The sequence below is a fragment of the Cupressus sempervirens genome, chromosome 9 (genome assembly GCF_028749045.1).
Source record: "Cupressus sempervirens isolate cs-2001-9-10 chromosome 9, ASM2874904v1, whole genome shotgun sequence".
Classification (NCBI taxonomy): domain Eukaryota; kingdom Viridiplantae; phylum Streptophyta; class Pinopsida; order Cupressales; family Cupressaceae; genus Cupressus; species Cupressus sempervirens.
The window spans coordinates 147,840,160-147,867,813 of NC_143126.1; the positions used below are offsets into that span (position 1 = coordinate 147,840,160).

The 27,654-nt window shown below is 34.6% G+C and overlaps 1 pseudogene; it reads right to left on the reverse strand.

Annotated features, from left to right (window-relative positions):
• Positions 1 to 2,026: 2,026 nt before the first annotated feature.
• Positions 2,027 to 8,326, reverse strand: LOC149537947 (protein POLLENLESS 3-LIKE 2 pseudogene; annotated as a pseudogene).
• Positions 8,327 to 27,654: the final 19,328 nt, after the last annotated feature.

Sequence of the window (27,654 nt, forward strand, 5' to 3'; positions counted from 1 at the left end):
CATTTTTGCTCCTCAATGAAGAGGATATTATTATTGGAGTTTCCCCTCCAAATTCAGATAATTTGATCCAATTTGAAGGCAATATGTTGTTCTATCCTCATAATCCATTTTTTTGATTATCCTAACACAAATCATGATAATTCTACTTTGATCAGCATGTCTCTCCTTTATGTTATTTTCATATATTAATGTCATAATGATCTGCATACATTATTGCTTAGATCATGAGTCATGCATGTTATGGAGGGACGCCCCCATTAGCTTGTAGTAGGATGATTCATTAAGTAGACTGTCTATATCCAGGTGATTGATGCAATATTGATGCAAGTATCATGTTGGCCTTGTCTATGGTCATTTGTGCATTAGTATAATATATTTTTCATGAGAACACTGATCAAAATTTTTTCATACTGATTATATTTTGATCATAAACTTTAACTTGATATCAGGTTATCTCCATTGTTTTGTGCTAACATTTTTTACTCATTGTTTCTCTATAAGAGTTTTATTATCCTTATTCAAAAGGATTTCAAATTTGATTATATGATGGCATTCTACTTGTGCATAGTTGTCTTGTTTTTGTTCTCTATTTTTTTTCAGGTGATCCATCAAGGAACTTTCTCAATTTTTCACATATGAAGATGTGTTTATGCTTCCACTTGATCACATTCAAAGGACTCATGTACTTCTCTTGGATTTTCAAATTTACCATATGGCTTGAAGACAATCAAATTACTTCATATTGAAGATTAAGTTGTAGATTTTTGTAAATTATGGGTTTAATACCCCTTGATATAATTACCCCAAGTAAAGATTAAAAGGGGGTGTTAGAAGTTGTAATCTTTCCTTGGTGTGTTTATAAACCAAGGTTAGAACTCCTTTCTTTATTGTTATAATATATTAGGATATAAGCCAAGGTATCCTAATATATTTCTTTTTTGTCCTTTTTTCACTACATCTTATTTTGTCCTCTAGTGGAATATGTGAGGACAAATATTTATTATTATTTGTAATTTAGATTATTCCTCCTTAAGAGGAATCTCACACTTGGCCTCACACACTTATGAATTGTGGCATTCATAGACATGGGAGTTACATTCTAACTCCTCTCTCTCATCTCTATTTAAGAGATGACCCTCCTCTCTCATTTACAATGAGGTTTCTTCCTCTTCTCAATTATTGTATGAGCAATTTCTCTCTTGCTCTCTCTCTCTTTCTCTCTTCCTTCTTAGGCTTTTCATGCCTCATTCATAATGTCACAAGGGGTTTTCTTTGCTTTCCCCTTTCCAAATATCTTGTCTCATGGTGTTGGAGCTTGAAGCTTTCTCTCTCCTATTTTATGGTAATATCTTTTCATGCATTTACTCACTTAGATTCTTTCCTGGTATTGCTTATTTACATATTTCTTTTTCCATTTCTAACATGGTATCAGAGCAGTTTAATCTTTGTTTTGAGTGTTTGCATGAAGGTACGATTCGAAGGAGACTCTTGAGAGAGATTTCACTAATTTCTCCTTTAATCTTCTTAAGATGGAAGAAATTGAATTTTTTTTTGGGTTTGGCTGGTTTACCGCCAAACCTGATTAACTTTTGTTTGCTCTAATTTGTGCAGATTACTTCTTATTTTTTATTAGTTTTCATCTCACCCCTTTGGCAGGCTTGCCGCCAAAAGGGTTTTCCTATCTAGATATCATTTTTTTTTACTCTTGTTTTGACATATTGTTGATAAAGAATTTTTTTTTCCAATTTTTTCCTATGCCTAAAATGTTGGCTGTGCTTGCAAAGCTTGTAGGCTGTAGAACTATTATTCTTGAGTTTTTCTCTCTCTCTCTCTACTTTTTAGATTCAGTTGTAATGTTTTTTTTTTAAAAGAAGCCTCTGAATCCCATTAATCCAGGCCCATTCCTACCTCCCACAGGGCCTATGTCAGCTGGCAACCCATCAACCATGGTTTTTCAGGGCGTTAAGAATCAAACATCTTCGGGTTTCAAACCACGAACCTCCTAAAATACATAATATTGTTCTACCTATTCTTTATGTTCTTTTATTTGTGATATTTGGGCTATGTTCTTTACATTCGGATGACTTTCAGCATGCTTCCATGGACATGGCAGGGATTGCCACACAAATTTTTTTAAGCTTTCAACGGTTGAGCTTTCCTTAAGGGGATTATAATTGGTGGGTTTCCCTTCAAGCTCTCTTAGCATTTCTTGGGCTCTTTCGTAGGACTTCAAGTGAGAATCAAGTCCCCATGGCCCATTTGCAGATGCTGGCTTTACGTTCTGTAGCCTTGATTTGGCCTTAGAAACCCTTCCTTGGTGCATTAGACATATACCAAGATTGCACATCTTATTGTTGTCTAGTTCAATTGACAACGCTTTTCGGTATATAACCTCAGCAGCAACGTAATTGGACTATTGCATATACGCCCAACCCAAGTTCCCCAGTAATCTTGTAGCCTCTTGTTCTATAGAGACTTGGAATTTCTTCCCCTGGGATCTAGCAGTCTTGGTTCTTTTCCCATTAAATGCCAAGCCCTGATGAATCATGTTGAGCTTGTGCTTCAATAGTGCAATCTAGTCATCTAATCTTCCGCATCTCTTGTACTAGTCCAGAAGTACATTGTCCAGAGACTCTTGTGCTTGATTAGAGCAATGGTTTCTCAGTGACTTGATGGCCTCAATTGCTTCTTCAGGCCTGTTTTGTTGTTTCATGACTATTGCTATGTCTTTCAAAGCACTATCTACCCTATCTCCCGCATTTATTGCAGCCCAAAACAGAGCTATTGCTCTATCAGGCTCTTTATCCACTAGCTGTACATGCTTGGCCTTGACATATGGAGTATCCTCGACAGGTACTTTATGCACAACGTGGAAAGAATCAGCTCTAGCAGGGCCATTAATGGCTTTTTAAACTAAAGCCTTTGCAGGTGAATAGGGTGCAGATTTACAAAACCTTCTAAAACCCCTGAAGGTACATTCTGCTCTGTTAGCACATAATTACTTCCCTCTACCTCATGATCATGCCTTATAAGTTCATCAATTGCCCTCACTTTACCTATTAAATCTATAATAGCCTGTGATATTAAAACTCCTCTAAAACACCTAATAATATGCCCCACTTGGTCTAAACTTCCATCACGCAAAGCTTTTGAAAAAATGCTAGAAATTATAAAAATTATGCATTTCCTCTATCTTGATGAAAACCAGACACCCCTATGAAAGGTTCCAAACCCACTACAACATCATAGTTTCAAAGAGCAATCTTGATTTCTTCCTTCCCAATCAAGATACCGAATCTAATCTTATCTACAAGGTTCTCCACAATGCCCAAATCTTAAACTAGGTCCATAGTATAGGTAAAGAAATAGGAGAGAATTTGTGATAGTAAAATGGTGCTCGATCGAGATGAGGAAAGAACATCTTGACCTAGAATTACCACAAAAAACCTCTAATAAACTTCATAGTTCACTTTAAAGACTTCCTTTATCTCATGTTCTGACACTTGGCCTAACCATGGAATTTCACAATCTTTCCTCAAAATGAAAAATCTAAAAAATCTACTCACATTTTTCGTAAGTGCCATTGCCCAAACACTAAAAGATAACTTTCCAATACAAAATTGTGTACCTAAAAACCTTCTTTGCACAAGTAGGGCATAATTGCATTCACTTAAATTTTCCACCTTGTCCTACCATAAACTAGTACCAACACAAGAAAGACCTTTCACCTACCATGAATAAACCACAAGCTACCAACAAATTCCACCTAATGTACTGCCTCAGCATACTTGCATTCCACCAATGACTCCAAATCTAATCCCAAATCTCTTGTGTACTTACACTAACCTTAATAATCCTCATTTTAACAAGGTTAAAGAAGTAGACACTAAAATTTTTACAAGACAAATGATTTTCATACCAAGTAATCATCTTTACAAAATCCAATCAATCTTGTATCCCACTTCTAAAATAATTCACATGCTTTCACACCAAACAACCATCATTACCTAAAAATTAGTAATACACTGCAAATTAGATAAAGTTTTTATCCAGCTCTATTAAGTTGAATAAATTTGGAAAGCTTCTAGAAATAAATTTCATGATCCTCATCTCTGGACCTTGTAAATCACATCCAATATTAGACAAACTATCTACAACTTGATTCCCTTCTCTGAAGGTATGCAAGAAATAAACCATTTTAAAACTATTAATGATTGACCAAAGTTTTTCAAAAATATACCCAAACTTCCAATTCCTTAAATTTTATTTTTGAACATGAGTTGATTATTAGTGTTGAATCGGCCCCAGTAGGAATATTTTCTAACCTTAACTTAAGTGCTAGTTCCATTCCTAAAAAAAGTGCCATGGCTTTTGCATTATTATTAGTACCTACCGATAACTTTTGAGCCAACATTTCCACCACTTGACCTTCATGATTTATAATACACACCCTGACCCCTAATTCCCCAGGATTTCCTCTTGAGCAACCATCAACATTCACCTTACAAAACTCCCACTTTCAGAAGGATCCATATCACATCCCACCTGTTCAATTTAACACTAGGACCTAAAGTAATCAAATTATAGCATGAAGATGGTAAATTAATCCATCTATTTGATAGTGCAATATCGCAACTTGTAACAATTAGGTGCTTAGAGGTTCTTCTAACATAATCCAACACTACTTCCCCCACTACATATTCTAAAGCTGACAACACACCATCTATATTCAATTGTTGATTTCTAAAAACTCGTTTATTCCTCTCCCACCATAAAGCCCAAATTACTAGTGTTGAAATACATTTCCAAATACAAGAGTAAAAGGAATGATTTTCTGAGCATGGCCAATCCTAAAGCATATCCCATAATGTATTTGGTAGAGGTATAATGAAATTTAATTTCTAAAGAATAAAGACCCAACATTGTTGAGCCACTTTACATTGCACAAAAAGATGATCAACTGACTCCTCTTCCTCCAAACACAAAACACATTTCAAATTTTTCACAATGTTCAACTTTTCCAATCTATCCCCAGTCAAAATTCTCTTCTTGAGGGCCAACCAAGAAAAACAACTTGCCTTTGGTAGAACAACCAGATTCCAATTGAAATTGAATGCCCTAGACATCTTGCTGCCAACTTCTAGACTTTTAGCATCTATATAACCCAACTTTACCGAGTATCTCCCCTCCTAATGAGGGACAAAAATCACCTCATCTTGCTAATTAGACACTAAGACAATTCTTGTCTTACATATGCATAAAAGGTCTTTTTTGATCTATTCTAGGATAGGTAAACTCTCCGGACTTTTCCAAGTGACTTGACCTGAGACTAGATCTACAAATTGGAAGTAATCTACAACATGTGAACCCCATTCAACAAAAAATATCTAGCTCCAAGTCTTGAAGGATTGAGATTTACATAAACCTAGGAAGTCATTCCACAAGTCATCCCCAAAAAGTACCTTAACCCCTTTATTAATTTTCCAAGACAAATATCTAGTGACCAGTTCTTGAGAATCCACCATAAAATTCCAAACCGTTGAACCTTTAGGTAATTTCTCCATAGTAAAAATTCTAGAAGGGTCTGATGAATCTAAGTATTTCCTTTGCATGATCTTAAACCATTTTTCTTTATCTTTCTTGTACATAAACCAAATCAGCTTCCCACCAAAAGCTTTATTCCTTAAAGTTAGATTTTGCAAATTGATTCCACCTTCAGATTTTTCAAAGGACATTTCCTTTAATGAAATAAATAGAATCTTTCTAGCACATAACATATTCTCTGTCCATAAGAAATCTCAAATAATACCTTTAATCTATGTAATGATACTACTAGGAGCTAATAATATAGAGAAGTAATAATTGGGAATAGCTACAAGAACAAACATAATTAAAAGAATTCTTCCAAACAATGACAATCATCTCACCTTCGAGGCCATTGTTCTAGCTTTGATTCTTCCAAAATTACTTTTCTAGTAAGATATTTTATTATTACCCATAAAGAATGGGACACCCAAATATGTAGAGGTCAACTAACCCTCCTCAAAATCCATAATCTTTCTAATCTTCTTTGCAATACCAATACTAGTAAAGAACATAATTTTTTTTGATTTAGCAACACTAATCTTCTGACTTGAGAATTTCATGTACTGATCCAAAATGTACTTAATATGCTTAACTTCCTTCACATTAGCTAATCCAAACAACAAGGTGACATCTGCAAATAATGTTTGAGTAACTGCCATATCCTTACCCCCAAAATGAATACCTTGTCAAAGCTCCATCTGTTGTGATTCAATGATAGCCCAGATAAAAGCTTCTTCCATTAGAATGAATAAAGCTATTGATAATGGATCACCTTGCCTAATTCCTTGTGATGATTTAAAGTAACCCTCTAGGGAGCCATTAATAAGAACTAAAAATTGAGCCCTTGACACACAAGCTTTTTATCCATTTACACCAAGCCTTTCTAAAACCAAATTGCTCCAAAACTTTCATAAGAAAAGACTATTTGACCCTATCATAAGCCTTCATCATATCTAGTTTAATCACAAAAGAAGAAATATGATGCTCATTTATGTGATGAAGAGTTTCATGAGCCACGATAGCCCCTTCTAAAATTTATTTACCAGGCACAAAACCTCCTTGCTTTGAAGAGATGATTCTAGGTAAAATAAATTGTAATCTTGAATAAATGGCTTTAGTGAAGCTTTTATAAATGGTATTACGCAAAGAGATAGGTCTAAAATCAGAAAAAGTTTGAGGGTCCCCAGACTTAGGAAAAACAACAATGTTTGTAGAAATAAAATTCCTAAGCATAATGCCCTTCCTTCTAGATGACTCTAAAGCTAGGACCAAATCCAAACCTAGAACATCCCAACATTTTTGGAAAAAAGAGAGAGTAGTAAACCCATTTGGACTAGGAGCTTTATTAGGCAGAAAAGATTGAACCACTTTCCAACTTTCCTCCAAAGAAAAAGGTTTCATAAGTTTAGAGTTATATTGTTCTATAATGATACTTGGAACAACTTCTAGGAAGGAAGTAATTTGGTCTTTACTTTCCTCCATATTTATTGAAAGATCAAGAAGCTCCTTAAAAAACCTATCCCCTTCCTCTTTAATGCTTGCTTCATATTTTAAGACTTTACCCAATTGTTGTTTAGTAATTGAGAAAATAGATTTACTGGCCTTCCTTTGACTCACTGTTGCATGAAAAAACTTTGAATTATGATCTCCATCACTAAGCCATAACTCTCTAGATTTTTGCCTCCAATATTCTTCCTCCCTATTGCAAAGCTCCACCCACTATGACTATTTTTCTTTTTGGAGGGAGAATAAATCTGAATTCATTCTCGAGCTAATAATTTCCTCATTAGTCACTTCCACTTCCTTTTGTACTGCATTCTTCTCCTCAAAAATGTTTTTAAAAACCTATTTGTTCTAAACTTTAATTTTTACTTTAAGATATTGAAGCTTCTTGTAGAATTGAAACATTCTATTACCCTTTTCCTTTAGAGCACTCACCCACCACTATCTAATTAAAGGCATAAACTGAGGATGTCTCAACCACATTCTTTCAAATTTAAAAGAAGATTTCTACTTTGAAAAGGCCTGAACCACATTATTTTCTAAAGTCAAAGATACCAGAAAGTGATCAAAACCCAAAAAAAGATAAAATTTTTGATGAAAAGTTAATAGAAGTTAATTTCTAGGCTTGAGCTAAAATGAACCTATCAAGTCTTTTAGAAATTTGCAGGAAACCATCTCTTTTATTATTCCATGTGAAACAACCATTAGACGTCCCAACCTCAAACAAATCATTTTTGCTAATAAAATTATCAAACTCTTCCATAACTTTCATGGATGGAAAGATGCCTCCTTGTTTCTCCTTATTGTTCCTAATTGCATTAAAATTCCCTCTAATAATACAATTTGTTTCTAATAAAGATATAAGATTATCAAAAATCACATTCCACAACCTAAGTTTATCTGAAGCACTTGTTGGACCATAAACATTCATGATAACCATAAAGATGTCAAAATGCTGAAAATTAAAACATTGCCATCCTAGACCTTGATTTACCAAGCTACTAGATACTGACCTTGGATTCCACGAAGTATTTAATCCTCCAGAGGCCCTGGCACTGGGACAATGGGAAGATTTCCAATTCTTCCATTTAGCAATTGATTCCTGATATTTATCATTTGATAATTTTGTCTCTTGGAGTAAAATAATATCTCCTTTCGAATCATGAAAAAGTTTTTTATTCCTATCTCTTTTGTCAGGAGTGTTAATACCCTTGACATTCCATGTTATTGTCTTCATCCTTCTATCAGAGGACACTTAGTCCTTTTAGTTATTCTTTTTATTGCTTGAAAATTTCCTTCCAATATAGACTAGATACTGGCTGCAATTTCTTCCTTTTATTTCATGCTTTTACTCTTTCTACCACGAGTCTTGGGTGTACATGACACTAAAAAAATTTCTCCAAGTGACTGCATTATTGAAAAGGTTTGTGTGAAGTTAAATTTGGCATTTTAACCATCCTTCTTGAATCGAGTACCTTTTACCAATTGATCAGTACTAATTATCTGATCACTCTCTAAATCCCCAGTTGCCAAAATATCTTCATAAAAAACATATGTTGATTCTTGAAACTTGTCTTATTTCATAATTTCCTTTGCAATTAACTGGAATTGTTCTGAAACCACAAATTCAAATATCTCTTGGGCCAAATTTTGAATTTCTAACTCCACATTTTTACCTAGTCTAATAGACTTCATAGTCTCTTGGCATGCCGGAACAAACATCTCCAAAGAAGATTTATTAAACATTACTTGATGCATAACTATATCTGTTGCTAACCAGGTTTCCTTGTTCTAATTTTCCAGGTGACATTCCTTAACAATCAGTCCTTTGTAAATTATACCCCAATATGTAATGTTATGAACTTTGTTGGCATAAGCCATAAATGTAAATTGATCTTTAAAACTAACTCTTAAAATATATAATGGGAACCATTGAGCAAAATGACATGGTTCCAATCCTTTGGTACATAATATTTGCTATCTATTCTCCACAACCTCTGTAACTTTATCTTGTAGGGAAGAATGCTAAGGACTATAATTCATATCCCTTAATTGCACCTTATTATGCATGTCTCTTGAATCACCATCAATAGAGGAGAACATTAATTGATCTAAAATAAATTCATCCTATCCTTGACTACTATTGATCAAAAATCCTATTACAATCTCCCTCCTCTAAACCACTACCAATCTCCAATTTTGAAAGAAAACCCTATTTCCCAATGCTCTGTTGCACTATCTACTATGGAGACAATGGAACTCCTAATTATGCCAAAGCTAACCCAAAACCAACCAAACTCCTAACCATAATATTTTGTGTTACTCTAGTTTCTAATTTATTTACTTCAAAATCCTACCAAAACTTACATTTCTCCACCACAGTTGCATGATCTTCACATACCATAAGCTAATCTTTGACAACATCTTGACAATCCAAATTAAAATTCTCTAAGGATGATGCATACTTTTCAATGACTTTCGACTCTTGAACTAATTTTTTTGCCTCCAATCCCCCCATTTTGAATGGCTTACTATGTATGCTAGAACTACCTTTTGGTTACTCAAGAGAACACAAACCCCAACTAGGTGAAAAACTTGTTCAAATGGAATCAAATCATGTTTAATGAAAATTCCCACCTTATTTGCTAACAATTCCACAATCTCTATCTCTCTATATTCAAGAGGCAACTCTAGCAACTCTATCCAATGCGAAAAAAAATTAACATCACCTAAGTTTGGAGAAAAATTTGAAGTAAAAGGACAAGTTGAAATGTTATGTCCTTTACAAAATCATCCTTTAAATTTGTGTGCCAAAATACTTAGTGGAAGTGAATAGAACTTTGAAATAATTTAAATCATTTTTCATGAAATAAAACCTCTTTCGTACCTTTCCAGTTGCTCATAACCCATTCTTGGATGTCATTTCTTTACAATTGGTGGCCCTAAATGTTCACCCTCAATGCTATGCTTCTCAAAAACTCCACATGTGGTGCCAACAACCTATCTGGAATAGTGATCTAAACAACTCCTTAACATGCAAGCACAATATCCTACACAATATTGGGCTCTAAATATTTCTTCCTCCAAATCTGCTTAGGTTTAAAAGTTTGTTACATGTTCTTGGTTTTTCCTTTTTCAAAATTTGGATCAAAGGCAGCTCTATGCGAATCCCCAATTTTTTGTTTAATTTTATTTCCATGAATGGAAAACTCTCCTTCCTCCCAACTACCGTGATGTTGCCATTATTATTATATGTAGTAATATTATATTATTATTATTATATATAGTAATATATATGATTATTATGATTGTTATTATTACATATAATACAATAATATACATAATAATTATTAAATATATAGTAATATTATATAAATTTTTTTTTTTTTTGGTCGGTCTATAAATATTATTTTTATTATATAGTAATATATATGATTATTATTGTGATATAATCTAGGAATATATTATTATATTTAAATATATAGTATTATATTATTATTAAATATAATATTTTCATGAAATGCATCAAAAGGGGTCATAGGTTATCCTATGACCCCATTTGATGCATTTGATCAAACCAAATAGGTCCCTAGGGGTCCTAGGACCCCTAGGGACATATGTTCTCATCAAATGCATCAAAATCTTATGACCCCTTTTGACCCACTCGATCAAACCAAATAGGTCCCTAGGGGTCCTAGGACACCTAGGGACATATGATGTCATGAAATACATCAAAAGGGGTCATACGATATTCTATGACCCCTTTCAACCCATTCGATCAAAAGAAATACATCCCTAGGGGTCCTAGGACCCTAGGGATATATTTTATCGTGAAATGAGTTGAAAGGGGTCATAGGTTATCTTATGACCACTTGTGACGCATTCAAACAAACCAAATAGGTCCCTAGGGGTCCTAGGAACCCTAGGGACATATGTTGTCATGAAATGCATTAAAAGGTGCCATAGATTATCCTATGCCCCCTTTTGACCCATTTGATCAAACTAAAAAGGTCACATATGTTATCATTAAATGCATTGAAATGGGTCATAGGTTATCCTATGACCCATTTGATTAAACAAAATTGGTGGCTATGGATCCTAGGACCCCTTGGAACATATGTTGTCATGAAATGCATTGAAAGGGGTCACAAGTCATCATATGAGCCATTTCGACCCATTCAAACAAACCAAATTGGTCCCTAGGGGTCCTAGGACCCCTAGGGACATATGTTGTCATGAAATGCATCAAAAGGGGTCATAAGATATCCTATGACTACTTTCAACCCATTTGATCAAACCAAATAGGTTCTTAGGGGTCCTAGGACCCCTAGGGACATATATTATCATGAAATGCATTGAAATGGATCATGGGATATAACATGACCCGTTTTGACCCATTCGATCAAACGAAATAGGTCCCTAGGAGTTTGGCATATGTTGTCATGAAATGTATCAAGCCTATGACCCCTTTCAATCCATTCTACCAAGGCAAATAGGTTTTTCATGAAATGCATCAAAAGGGGTCATGGGATAACCTATGACCCCTTTCGACCATTCAATCAAACCAAATAGGTCCCTAGGGGTCCTAGGATCACTAAGACATATGTTGTCATGAAATGCATTGAAAGGGGTCATAGGCTATCCTATGACCCCTTTCAACCCATTCAAACAAACCAAATAGGACCCCTAGGGACATATGTTGTCAGATAATGCATCGAAAGGGGTCAGAGGTTATCTTATGACCCCTTTTGACTTATTCGAACAAACCAAATAGGTTCCTAGGGGTCCTAAGACCCCTAGGGACATGTGATGAAATGCATTGAAAGGGGTCATAGGTTATCCTATGACCCATTTGATCAAACCAAATAGGTCCCTAGGGGTCCTAAGATCACTAGGGACATATGTTTTCATGAAATGCATTGAAAGTGGTCATAGGTTATCCTATGACCCTTTCAACCCATTTGAACAAACCAAATAAGTCCCTAGGGGTCCTAGGACCCCTAGGGACATATGTTGTCATGAAATGCATAGAAAGGGGTCATAGGATGTCCTATAACCACTTTCAACCCATTCGATCAAACCAAATAAGACCCTTAGGGATATATGTTGTCATGAAATGCATCAAAAGGGGTCACAAGATATCCTATGATCCCTTTTGACCCATTCGATCAAACCAAATAGGTCCCTAGGGGTCCTAGGACCCCTAGGGATATATGTTGTCATGAAATACATCAAAAGGGGTCATATGATATCCTATGACTCTTTTCAACCCATTTGATCAAACCTATTAGGTCCCTAAGGGTCCTAGGACCCCTAGGGATATATGTTGTCATGATATACATTGAAAGGGGTGATATGATATCCTATGACACCTTTCAACCCATTTGATCAAACAAAATAGGTCTCTAAGGGTCCTAGGACCCCTAGGGACAAATGTTGTCATGAAATGCATACCTATGACCCCTTTCGACCCATTCGATCAAACCAAATAGGTCCCTAGGGGTCCTATGACCCCTAGGGACATATGTTGTCATGAAATGCATCAAAAGGGGTCATAAGTTATCCTTTGACCCCTTTTGACCCATTCAATCAAACCAAATAGGTCTCTAGGGGTTGTAGGACCCATAAGGGCATATGTTGTCATGAAATACATCGAAAGGGGTTAGAGCTTATCCTATGACCCCTTTCGACCCATTCAATCAAATAAAATAGGTCCCTAGGGGTAGGGACATATGTTGTCATGAAATGCGTCAAAAGGGGTCATAAGATATCCTATGACCCCTTTTGATCCATTCAATCAAACCAAATAGGTAGGACCCCTAGGGACATATGTTGTCATGAAATGCGTCGAAAGGGATCGTAGGTTATCCTATGACCATTTCGACCCATTCAATCAAACCAAATAGGTCTCTAGGGGTCCTAGGACCATTAGGGATATATGTTGTCATGAAATGCATTGAAAGGGGTCATAGAAAATCCTATGACCCTTTTCGACCCATTTGATCAAATGAAATTGGTCCCTAAGGGTCTTAGGACCCCTAGGGACATATGTTGTCATGAAATGCATCAAAACCTATGACCCCTTTCGACCCATTTGAACAAACCAAATAGGTCCTGATGGGTCTTAGAGCCCCTGGGGACATATGTTGTCATGAAATGCATCAAAAAGGGTTATAGGATAACCTATGACCCCTTTCGATACATTTGATTAAATCAAATAGGTCCATACGACCTGTAGGAACATAATTATAAGATATGACTATATATTAAATTGAATAACAATCATAATATATGACTATTAAATATAATAATAATTATAATATATGACAATATAATAATAATAATATTTATTATTATTATATTACTATATTATATTTAATAATAATAATCATAGTAATAATTATGTATATTACTATATTATATTTAATAAAACACTAATATATATACTAATATACAATTTTCTTCATATTACCCACACTTGCCAAATTTTGACTTCCCTCCAAAACTTGGGCATCCATATCGGGTACTTGATATCATATTGGGTATCCAATCTTGGATTGGATACCTGATATGGGATCAGGTACCTAAAATATTGGCATAACTTTTCCAAAATATTTTGGCACTGCAGACCCGAAAATCACATTTTTTGGGGTCCATTTTCACATCTTTGAAGAAAAATGATTTCTTGGGGCCCATATGATTGAAAAATTTGCTATAATGTATGATTAGGTGTCCAATATTATTGTTTGAATGGGGAGCAGTAGTCTTTGAAAGGCTAAATGCAAAAGGAAGGTATAGAATGAAGATATTATAGCATAAAGGGAAAGGAACAAAGTAAATCACTAAAGGAAGAGACAAGATATGTTAAATGTGAATCAAGTTGACGATGTATTGATCAAAGGTGAAATCATAGAGTTAGATAATGAATATGTAAAGTTGGGGAATGCAAATGTATCAATTGATAATGATAATTCTAGGATTACAAATTTAGAGAATGAAAATTTACCAATTCATAATTTAAATTGCATGATTGGCCATGTTGATAATGAAAATGCACATGAATGTTACATATCTCCTAATTATAATTGACATGAAGGTCCTAGAACACCAAAATGGATAATTGAAATTTATAAAATAATTATTACCAATTTGGAAGGAAAAAAATCACAAAGAACCATTTAGTGATGAGTTTCAAGACTATATAAGATGTTTTTTGACAAGATAGTGGTGGAGCAATGTCAATTTTTTTTTCACTTATTAAAATACAAAAAATGAGACCTATTCTTTCCAAATTGAAGATTTGTGTGAATAAAAAATTGGAAAGAAATGCCACTATTGTGAAGAATCTTTTTAGTGCTCTTAATAGCATTGGGAAAAATAGCAAGGAGAAGGATAAGAGATCTACCCGAGGGTTATTACAACCTCTTTGGTAAGTCATCATTTGAGAAAGGGTAGATATATGAGACAAACTTTTATTGACTCAAATCTAAATTGTAGTACTTTTAGAAGAGCACTTATTAGATGAGAGAAAATTGATGATTCTCTTCAAAATGAAACATGAGATTTTGGTGGGATACTTCCACATTTTGATATTAAGCTATCTGATAATGTAAAGGAAGAAATTACATAGTTTTGGCACTCTAGCTCAAGAGTATCACCTAATGCTAAAGATGTGTTGAAGTTGAGAATTGGCATCAAAGACTACATGCCACATCCTAAACATTAATTGGAGGTAAGTCAAACTATGTTGTTCAAAGATTTTAGAGAGATTCATCCAAGATTGCATATATCACAAAGGGCTTTTGAATCTTTGAAGCCATTTTATTGTGTACCACTTATAATTTGAAATACATGTTGCAAATATCATGTCGAGTTTTCTATGCACCATGAACTATTACGCTCCATCCATTCTACTTTGCATAGTAACAAAATGTTGGAGAATTGTGATGCTAGTGGGCTTCCAAAATCATCAAGAGACTTGCTAGATCAATTTTTATGTCATGGAGTTGATGGTTTTTTCTTTTATAGAATTTTTTTTCTTAAATGAGAAGTGTTTAGAATGTGGTGGCTTATCCAAGTTTGACACATGTTTCCATGAGGTGTGTGGACAAGATCTTGGAAGGACAATAGTAAAAAAAATGGTATATGAAATGGTGAAATAAACATTGAAGAGTGGGGTGAGGGCTCTAGATGTGAATTGGTTGCAAAAGAAATCAGTGTGGCTAGTTTTATTTTAGATTTCAAGACAAATCTTTTCTACAAGTATGCAAAGCATAGTCACAGGTCATAGTGGTTGGATCAATAATTTAGAATGTGTAAGGACACTTTTCCCATTGGCACTATTATATCAGTTGTTGAATTTGTAGATAACTACACATTACAACCTCAAAATGAGACATAATCTCATTATTGCAACTTATTTAGATTGATATTTTTGTCCACATAACATATAGACATGCCCCTGATAGTGCAAAAGGTAATCAGAAGATTATTAGAGAGTACCATTTTTATACGAGTGGTGATAGATCTCACTCTCACAAGTTTGTGCAAAATTGTTTCAAGAATTATTTAGAGCATGATATTGCTATGGATGGACATATCATTTGGTTAGATAATTTCATAGGTCAATTCAAGAATGCTCACATGTCTTATCAGTTGTGTAGGAGCATGTAGAGAGGGGGATGCCTCCTATTTGGAGTTTTTTTGAGTCTAGCCAAGGGAAAGGGGAACATAATGGAGAAGGGGTATGTGTGAAAAGAGCTCTAGTTAAGGAGCAATTGAATATTTCAGGAGCAAATCTTCTTGATTCTCGTAGCATTGTTGATTGGTAATGTTCAACATAATCATAGGGGGGACTCTTGATTCAGTAGCATGCAGGTTCTTTTGGTTGGTTGAGGAAGAGTCCATAGGTGATAGATCAAATTGTGCTACACTTAGAAAGTCATTGAAAATGCAATAATTCTATACCTTTGATTCTAGTACATAGACCATTTGGACACAACAATTAGCTTGCTTTTGTCCTAGTTGTTTTCAATGTGATTGGGATCACTATTAGTTGAGTGAGTGGGTGGACACATGGGCTCCACATTATCTTACTCCATTGTCTATCATACTAGTGTAGGGGCACTTGAGGCACTTAAAAGAAAAAAGGACAACCAAAGGACTCCAAGCATGAATAAAAACCAATTATATCATGGTGGAATCAATTAGGAAGTTTTAAAGCCTATCATGGCATAAAAATGCAAAATATGTAAATCCTAGGTCCTAAAGGCTCAAAAAGAGAGTAAATGGCCATAAGGATATAAAAGGGATCAAAATAGGATAGATTAGAGTTTAGGAATGTCTAATAAGACCAACTAAGTCATTTGTCAAGGTTGGAATAGTGTAAATGCTTTTAAAATTCAAAATTTGTAATGTTGTTAATTCAAATTTTTGAATTATAATGGTTAGTTGGATTTTGGAGGGAAAAGAGTTTTCATTATGTTTTAGGCCCTTAATCATTCCAATATTGACAAAATGTGGTTAGGAAGGTTATAAGAAATATTATATATTGCGGAGCAGCACTTGTACGGACATACAACAACATTTGTACAGATTGTTCACAGATTTGAAAGGAAAGTCTCCATTTTTTATGAGTTTGCTCTTTGTTTTTGGTGTTTTTTAAAACCTATTGAATTTTGGATGAATCAAGGACATTTTTTATTCTTTCTATAGTCCATTTCATACTTGGTATAAATATTCTCAATGGTTTTTGCATTCATAAGTGCTGATTGTGATAGCATTTTTAGATTTTTCTCAAGAAATTTTGACAAAACTACTAAGGAAATGGTCATTCCATCAATTTTTTCCTAGTTCTCATGGAATGACATTAATTTTCATCTATATTATATTCTACAAATCCATTAACATGTTGTTGTGAAGGAGGGAGATGAGTTTTTGGTGATCACAATGCTGTTTGGGAGCATTTTTGCATTGAAATCGCTTGGTATGCTGTAGCAGTAGGATTTTGGCCTTAAGAAGGGGTAGTTTTTTTGTTTTATTTCATCTACACATGCCCAAGACAAGGTGTTACAACTTTTACTTCTTGAAGAAAGTGTTGGAGAGCAAAGATTGATGAAGCCCTCGCTTATAATTTGGGGTTTTTATGTTTGTTGAGACCATACACTAAAATTGGTTGCAGATTTCTCTAATTGGATCTATTTTATGAGACTATAGAAGGTTATAAACTTTGAGGATAAGTTTAGCATATACTTCCTTTATAAAGTGACCTCTTTTGTGTGTTTAAAGATAGAGCTATTGTGAAGAACAACCATATTGGTCCAAAAAAACCACCCTTAATTTTTATATATGTTATGTATCTTTGAAAAGGGTATCTAAATCTGGTTTTTATTTTCAAAATACTTTGGAAAGTGTTGGAGTTAAGGGCTAAAAATTGTTGCTTTTGTTGTTATGATTTGAGGTTAAGGCCTAAAAAGGCTAGTTTTGGGTCTGGAGTGTTGGGTTTTGTTGAGAGCCCTAAAAATAGTTGATTCATCATATATTTGATATTTAAAGACCATTCAATCACCTTGGAATAGGGCATAGATCTTGGTTATCCATCTTAGGTGTTGGAGAATTTCTAGGTCATTTCCTTACATTGGAATATTATGAATCTTGTGTTTTCCTACTCCTGCTATTTGGACCTTTATACCACCACCATCCATTACATCACATATTCTCTATTATAAATGATGACATGGAAAGTTTACTTGAGCATAACCATCTATTAGATCTTCTTCAAACAAGACATGTCTTTGCATTGGTTGCAGCACACGAGAATGAAGAGAAATCAGATTATTACTTAGCGCATTGTGTAAGAGGTAAACAAAAGCTTGAACAATTGATCGCAAATGATGATGGATTCACATATCCTATTGGTTCAATTTTTGTTGTTGGAACATGGCTGCGGACATACATGCTTAAAAGGAATGGAATTCCTGCATCCAAAGACTATCAAAAGCACAAAACAATTCTCATATATTCACATCTTATTATAGAAACAAATGTGAAGTTAAAGTAAAAGAAATTTTTACTATTACTAATGGTGATCATAAAGCCCTATTGGAGACCCTAAAATAGAGAGGACCCTATAGGAACACTTGACTGGGTATATTTAATTCTTATGTTAGTTTGTTCATAATTATTTAGTTTACGATGATTATCTTGTTTAATACAATAAGTTACTAATATTTTTTATGATATTGGAATGTAGGTACATCATGAAGAGTAGCCATGCATGAAGATAAAAAAAACTAAATAAGGAGTAGAATGAAGAAAAATCTATTCTATTTTTGACACTACAATTTTTGATAGTTGTGTATTGATGTAATAATGATGAAACATTTGAGATATTGAAAATGTAAACTTATTGATTTAATGTAAGAAATAAAGATTTTTTTACTTAATGCAATTAATGTGGAGGGACCTAAAAAATGATGATTTTAATACATACTAACACCAAACATGGACTGTTCCCAATTGCAAAAACTTGAGAGAGGTAAAAAAAATGCTTTTACTTAATACTAACCTTAGTGACACCCTTGTTCTAGCCATGGAGAGCCTTCATTGTTCATGGCCACCCTGTACTGAAGAGTCTCCAAGGTGCTCGAAGTGTGTTTCAAGGTTGATCTTCTGAGGGTCGTAACTTGGAGCTCATGGGTGCTATCAATGAAATCTTGAATTCTAAAGGATGGTCATGTCAAGGCCTATAATAACCTATCTCATTTCCAATATATCACATTATGTTTGGATTTGGCACATCGATTTCACTCGATACCAAAACTTGTAATGTGTCTTAGTTCATAGGCGCATCACTATGTAAATTTGAAATTGGTTATCTTGGCATTGGATCATCAACACCATTATCTCTGTATGGGTGGGTGAAACCTAGTTACACCCTTGTTCTAGCCATTAAGAGCCTCCATTGTTTGCGGGCACCCCATACCGAAACATCTCTAAGGTGCTCTAAGGGTCTTTCGAGGTTGATCTTATGAGGGTCATAACTTGGAGCTCATGGGGGATATTGATGAAACATTTAATGGTAAAGGATGGTCATGCTAAGGCCTACAAGAACCTATCTCATTTTTGAGAGATCACATTCTATTTGGATTTGGCACAATGATCATGTTTAATGCCAAAACTTGTAGTGTGCCTCAATTCATAGGTGCATCACTGCGTAACTTTGAAACTATCAATCTTGGCATCAAATCATTAGTACCATTAGCTCTAGATGGGTAGGTGAACCCTAGTGACACCCTTGTTCTGGCCACTAAGAGCCTCCATCGTTCATAGCCACCCCATATTGAAGAGTCTCCAAGGTGTTCTTAGTATGTTTCGAGGTTGATCTTTCAAGGGTCATAACTTGGAGCTTATGGGGGATATTGATGAAAAACTCAATGCTATAGGATAGTCATTCCAATTTCTATAATAACCTATCTCATTTTTGAGAAATCACATTTCATTCAGATTTGGCACAACGATCTCACTCGATGCCAAAACTCGTAGTGTGCCTCAGTTCATAGGTACATCACTGTGTAACTTTGAAACTGTTGATCTTGGAATTGAGTCGTCAATGCCATTCACTGTAGATGGGTGGGTGAACCCTAGTGACACCCTTGTTTTGGCCACTTAGAGCCTCCATCATTGATGGTCGCCCCATATTGAGGGGTCTCCAAGGTGCTCTGAGTGCATTTTGAGGTTGACCTTTTGAGGATGATAACTCAAAGCTCATAGGGGATTTAAATGAAACATTGAATGCTACCAGATGGTCATGCCAAGGCCTATAATAATCTATCTTATTTTTGAGAGATCACATTCCATTTGGATTTGATACAACAATCTCGCTTGATGCCAAAACTCGCAATTTACCTCATTTCATAGGTGCATCACTGCGTAACTTTGAAACCACTGATCTTAGCATTGAATTGTTAGCATCATTAGCTCTGGATGGGTGGGTGAACCCTAGTGACACTCTTCTTCTAGCCATGGGGATCCTCCATCATTCACGGCCACCCCATACCAAAGAGTACCCAAAGTGCTCTAAGTGCATTTAGGCATGTGAACCATAGTGATATCTTAAGGGATTGCATAGATAATTTCAAATTAAAAATTGCATCAAAATTTGATAATAAAGGTTTTTAAAATGTTATTCAAATATTATTGCATTTGAATCGAATAAAATAAACATGATTAAAATGAATGATATTCCATAAACATGAACAATACACATGATCCATGATAAATTAAAGAATACTATACTAAATTAATATGTATATCATTGTGTACATAAATGACAAAAGTATATATCAAAATACATGTATCTATAGACAAATTACACAAATATATATCAAAATACATATATCCATATACAAAATGTGGTTGATCATGCCTTCAGAATGTGTATAATATCAATATTTTTGTATATAATGTGGCATATGCCATCTCAAAATGTCTCATGACACATCCTATGACAACTATACTATCCTATGCTGCTAGTGGATGATCAAAATGTAGTCTCTTTGCTGCACTAGGTGGATTAGATTCCTCCTACATAAATAAAAAAGGAAATCCCAAAGTTAAACTACTAAATTTATATAATTCTATGTATCTAACATTGAATTACTCAAATTCAAAATGATCATTTTTTAATAAAGATTTATAGTATTAAAATTTCATCACAAATACCTCTTACATCGACCTCCTACACTGGTCAGGAGTCCTCTCATATGTCCTCGACAATGCTTGAACCTTGTTGATTGTGGCTTGTATATGTTCAAGTATGTTTGTCAAATGAATCTACAACTTAAACTATAATATTATAATTCATAGCATACTAAATTTATAACATATAATCAAGAATTCAAACTACAACTTACCACTATTGACTCCTCCTCTGGATATAATGGTTGCATCATCAATGATACAAAACTCTGGCACCCAACCTCCTATGCACTAGGGGTTTCCTACGAGATAAAAAATACAAGTTAATATCATGGAAATTAGTTTTGAATTTATTTATGAAAATAAGGAAAATAAAAAATAAATGATACTTATACATACAATGGTGCTCTCACTACAAATGGAAAAACCAAAGGATCTATGATGCCGAATTTGCCTAGACTCATCACGAATAGCCACACCCTATACAATAAAGAATGTTATTAAACTTCATCACCAAAAACTTTTTATAAGAACAAATCGATATTTAATCACTTTAAAAGCACATAATTACCTTTCCCTTGTCAATGGTGTTGGAAATGAGAATAGAGTAACTAAGAGGGGGAGGGGGTGAATCAGTTACTACAAAACTTTCCACGGTCCCTAAGATGTCTGAATATAAAATGCTAAAACTTGATAATGCAACAAATGATAAATATTAAGAACTGATATGTTATCATGCACAAAGCAATTCAGCAATTAAGAACACAAGAGACACCAATTTTAACGTGGAAACCCAATATGGGAAAAACCACCAATGTAACTAGATACTATTTTTCACTCTTCTAAAGTGAGCCCTATTAGGAGCCAACCCTGTTAAAGGTTACAAAAACACACTGTTAGGTGTGACCCTGTTAAAGGATTTAATCACCCTATTAGGAGTGGCCTTGCTAGAGGTCTTTAGAACAATTCAACTGAACTGTCACCTTGTTAGAGGATTTATTGAATGGCTATTAAACCAACTCTGTTAAGAGATTTTGAATTCACTGTTACAATGGTTAGAAAGCAACAACGAAGTGACCTGATATAATGTACAACTTATCTTTTTTGATTACAGATCTCTGTTATGCTTGACTGGATCCTTACTGATCAAATGCAACTTTGCAGCTCCTTCAACACATCTGATCCTTCATTAGACTTTGCTCAACATTCGCCTTTTCATTTCATACTATAATTTGCATTGATAACTTCTTTCTCACAATCACACACACTTTAATTCATAACTTGAATGACCATATATAGCTTTCAAATTATCTTAGTCAGCTCAAATCACTGACTAAACAAACAATTACAACAGTTGGCTAGAAGTAATTAATTTACAAATCCTATACTGGCCGACCCTGCACGGTAAACTTTGTTCAAAAAATAATTCCTGTGTTAACCGACTGAGCTCGGTTAATACAATGAACTTCATGAAAATCCTTCAATCGCCGAGAGAACTTGGTAAGTACTGAGTTTCCTAAGATAACTAAGTGAACTCGGTGGAAACTAAGCTTTGGAGATCGAGTGAAGCTTGGTTAACACTGACTTCTCCATGATTCCTTTGATGACCGAGTGAGCTCGGTGGAAACTACCCTTTGGAGATTGAGTGAAGCTCAGTTAACACTGACTTCCACATTTCCTTCATTGACTGAGTGAGCTCGGTGAACACTGTCTTTTACCTTTCCTTTTTTTACTGAGTTAGCTCGGTTAACACTGTCTTCCACATTTCCTTCGATGATCGAGTGAGCTCAGTTGGCACCATAGATTGCATTGCAAACTGTCTAAGCTCGGTGAACTTGAGACTAATGACTGATATGACATTTGTGTGACATCAAGGACAACATTATCCAACAATCTCCCTCTTTGGCATTGATGGCAACACATGTCATAACAGAATGAAATTTTGAAAACAAGTCCAACAAGATAACAGACTTCTCCCTCCTTCAATAATCTCCCTCTGTTAAGGGACTTCATGAAAAACTTTTCAAATCTCACAAATTTCATAAGGATATGACAGTAAATCTCTCCCTCTTTGACAACACATGCCAAAGACAACAGAAGTTAAGTGAATTGTAATGTACCTTTAGTACTGATTCATATGCAATGATTTCTAATTAAACTACATCAACAGATAGATCTTCAATCTTGTGTGTGTTGATGCATCACTAGAACTCATTTTTAGTGGACTTCAGATAGGGGAATGACCCCTAACTTACCTCTGAGATACAAAAATGCATCCTTAGGTAAAGGCTTTGTGAATATGACAGCAATTGTTTCCTTTGTATGGACATATTCCAATCTGATCTCCTTGTCTTGCACCAATTCTCTGACAAAATGATATTTTATTGCAATATGCTTGGTCTTGGAATGCATCACTGGATTCTTAGATATGTTGATTGCACTAGTATTGTCACAGAACATGACAACTGGTTCTTTGATTTCCATCTTCATTCCTTGCAATAACTTCTTAAACCAAACAATATTTGAATAGTTTATTGCTGCAACAACATATTCTGCCTCTGCTATAGATTGGGATGTACAATTCTGCTTTTTGCTTGTCCAAGAAACCAATCTTTTTCCAAGAAAGAATGCTCCTCCACTTGTGATTTTTCTGTCATCAAGGTTTCCTGCCCAATCAGCATCAGTAAACACTTTCAAATCCAAATTACCTCCAAATTTTTACCATAAGCGATAATCTTCAGTTCCTTTCAAATATCTCATTATTCTTTTGATTGCCATCAGGTGAGTTTCTCTTGGCTTTGCTGAAAATCTTGCAACAATACCAACTGCAAGGGCAATATCTGGCCTGGTATGAACTATGTATTGCAATTTTCCAATCATAGATCTATACAATTTTTGATCTACCTCTTTGGATTCATCATCTTTGGTAAGTTTCAATCCAGTACACATAGGAGTTCCAACAGGTTTATAGTCCTCCATACCAAACTTTTTCAATATCTCCTTGATGTATTTTGATTGAGTGATGTAGATGCCATTCTTATTTTGTTGAATTTCAAGACCAACAAAGAATTTTATTTCACCAAACATAGACATTTCAAATTCCTTGTTCATTTGTTCTGAAAATTCTTTGCAAAGATCATCATGCCCTGTGAAAACAATATCATCTACAAATATTTCTTCCAAGACAATCTTATTATCTAGTCCTTCCTTTATATACAAGCTACTATTATCATTAGTTCTTTGAAAACCAATCTAAATAAGATAGTTATGCAATCTTTCATACCATCCTCTAGGGGCTTGCTTTAGACCATACCGTGCCTTATGTAATTTGCAGACCATGTTCATTTTATCTGGATCAACAAAACCTTCAGGTTGTTCAATGTAAACCTCTTCATCCAGTATTCCATTGAGGAATGCTGACTTGACATCCATCTGATAAACTTTGAATCCTTTGTGAGCAGCATGTGCAAGTAAGATTTTGACTCCTTCCAATCTTGCAACAGGAGCAAAGGTTTCTCCATAATCTATGCCTTCTTCTTGAGAGTATCCTTTGCATACCAATCTGGCTTTGTTTCTGGATACCTTACCATCTTCAGTCAACTTGTTTATGAATACCTGCTTGGTTCCAATTACATTCTTATTTTTAGGCCTGGGTACAAGAGTCCATGTCTTGTTCTTCTCTATCTATTCTATTTTCTCATTCATTGCCTCAATCCAACTATCATTTGCCAATGCATCTTTAATGCTTCTAGGTTCAAAATCAGCAAGTAAACAAGTATTTTTCAGCTTGCTTCTTGTCAAGGTTCCTTCATATTTGTCTCCAATGATTTGATCAGGTGCATGATGTCTTCTAACATATTTAGCTAATACAAGTTCTTTGCTTCTTGAATGAGTTTCATTGCTATCTCCTTTTGCTTCAAATTCATGTTCAGGTTGTTTTGGCTCGGTAAGAATTGGCTCGGGCACTTCAGACTCGGTAGACACTTGCTCGATAATGTCTGAATGTTGTTGTGGCTCGGTTTGATCCTTTTGCAACTCGGTTATTGATGACTCGGGAGATGAGGATTCTTGATTGAACAGTATGCTTGGTATAGTGTCTAGTTCAATGTAAACAAATCTTCTGTAATCTTCAAGTACCTTTTTTCTTTCTTCTTTAGATTTGTCTACAAACTCATCAACTTTCACATGTGCACTTTCTATGATTTTGTGAGTGGATAGATTTAAACATATATATGCTTTGCTTTTGCAAGAATGTCTTAAAAATATTCCTTCATCACCTTTTACATCAAATTTTCTTTTTCTAGATTCTTTCAAAATATAACATTTGCTTCCAAATACTTTTAGATGGCTTACATTGGGTTTGTAGCCATACCATAATTCATAGGGAGTTTTGAATGAGTCCTTCTTCAATTGTACTCAGTCTAAGGTATGAAATGCAGTGCTGATGGCTTCCTTCCAGTATTTGATAGCAATTTTCTTTTCTATCATCAAGGTTCTTACACAATCCATGATGGATCTATTTCTTCTTTCAACTATCCCATTTTGTTTAGGAGTTCCTGGTGCTGAGACCTGTCTTTTAATACCTTTTTCAATGCATAAGTTGTTGAATTCATGTGAGATGAATTCACCACCTCTATCTGACCTTAAGCATTTTAGTCTTTTTCCTGTTTCTTTTTCTACTCTTGCCAAATACCATTTAAATTTCTCAAATGCTTCTGATTTATTCCTTAGTTACATGGCAGTCATCATTCTTGAGTAGTCATCAACAAAAAGAATGAAAAACTTTTCTCCAGTATAGCTTTCTATTCCAATGGGTCCACATAAATCAGTATGCACAATTTTTAATATATCTTTAGATTGATAGTTCTTACTTTTAAAACTAGTCTTTCCCATTTTGCCAATTTGACAATTATTGCATAGACCAACCTCAAGTTTCTTAATGTTAGGAGTGCCTCTTACTTTCTTGAATTTTCTTATTTTTACCAAATTATCAAATTGACATGACACAACCTTTTATGCCATAACCAACTTTCTTCAATTTGAGCAATAAAACATGAGCATTCACCAAGTTCTAGATAAAACAAGTTACCTTTAGTTTGGGTGCTAGATCCTATCAGCTTTCCTTGCTCATTCAATAGTCTTGCCTTTCCATGCATGAATTCCACCTTGAATCTAGTATTGAGTAACTGTGCCACACTTAGCAAATTATGTTTAAGACCTTCAACCCAATAGGCATTATTACATACAAGTTCTTTGGTTAGACAGATTCTTCCTCTTCCTTTTATGAAACGAGGTTCATTATTACCAAACCTTACACTGCCACCATCATAGTCTTCAAACTGATCAAACTTAGTTTTATCACTAGTCATATGATGTGAGAAACCACTGTCTATAATCCATGTATCATTCTTACTTATATGAGAAACAAGTGCCATTTTATCTTCCTCATCACTGTCAGAATCATCTTTAATAGAAATATAAACAATTTCATCCTCACTATTATCAGAATCTTTAGAATTTTCAGCCATGAAGCATGATTTCTTACCTTTGTTCTTGGATGATTTGAAGTCTTTCTTGCCATTCCATTTGTAATCTTTCTTTTCATCATTGTTTTGCTTGTTTGGACACCTTGCTACAATATGACCAATTTCTTCACAAGAAAAATAGATTAGAGGAACTTTACCTTTGTATTTTCCTCTACCTCTAGAATATTTCTTTGCTAGTAGAGCTCCAATCACTTCAAGGTCACTGTCTGAACTTTGGCTTGATTCATTTTCACTTTCTGACTGAGATTCCTTCTCCTTTTTTTTTTTCTCCTTAAGTGAGAGCTTGGCTTGAAATGCTGATTCAATGTTCTTGGAGGCTGGAACATAGTTGTCAAAGTTATCTAGTTCAAATGTAGTTACTCTTCCAACTATGGCCTCAAGATTTATCTGATGATTTGCTTCACACATTCTTTCCTGAATTGTAGAATCTCTGATTGCATAAATGGGAAGCAAGGTTCTGAGAACTTTGCTTATAATTGTTTCTCCTTTGATATCACCTCTAGATGCTCTTATTGCACTCACACATGTTTTAACTCTTTCAACATACTTTGCAATGTTTTCATCCTCTCTCATCCTCATTTGATCAAATTATCCTCTTAGACTTTCTACTTTTGCTCTTCTCACATTATCATCTCCTCCATAGATCTCTTTTAGCTTGTTCCACATCTCAAAGGTAGTTCTGCAGTCCTTAATGTCATCAAATTATTCATAACTAAGAGTGGATTCTATATCTATCATCATATTGTTGTGAGTCTTCTTTTCAGCAATGTCATTGACAGACAATGTGCCAGAAGGTTCTTCATATTTTTTTTCAAGGTATTTCAGTCCAGTATCACCAACAGTAGCCAAATGAAGTCTCATCAATCCTTGCCATGCGGAGAAGTTATCTCTGTTGAGTTTTGGAATTTCTCTTTTGTAAGACATCTTGATCTTTGGCTTAGATCCTTGAAATCTTTCCTTGCAAGCACCAAAAGCTCTGATACCAATTTTTGGAAATGAGAATAGAGTAACTGATAGGGGGAGGGGGTGAATCAGTTACTACAAAAATTTCCACAGTCCCTAAGATGTTTGAATATAAAATGTTGAAACTTGATAATACAGCAAATGATAAATATTAAGAACTGATATGTTATCATGCACAAAGCAATTCAGCAATTAAGAACACAAGAGACACCAGTTTTAACATGGAAACCCAATATGGGAAAAACCATCAATGTAACTAGATACTATTTTTTACTCTTCTGAAGTGAGCCCTATTAGGAGCCAACCCTGTTAAAGGTTACAAAAGCACAATGTTAGGTGTGACCCTGTTAAAGGATTT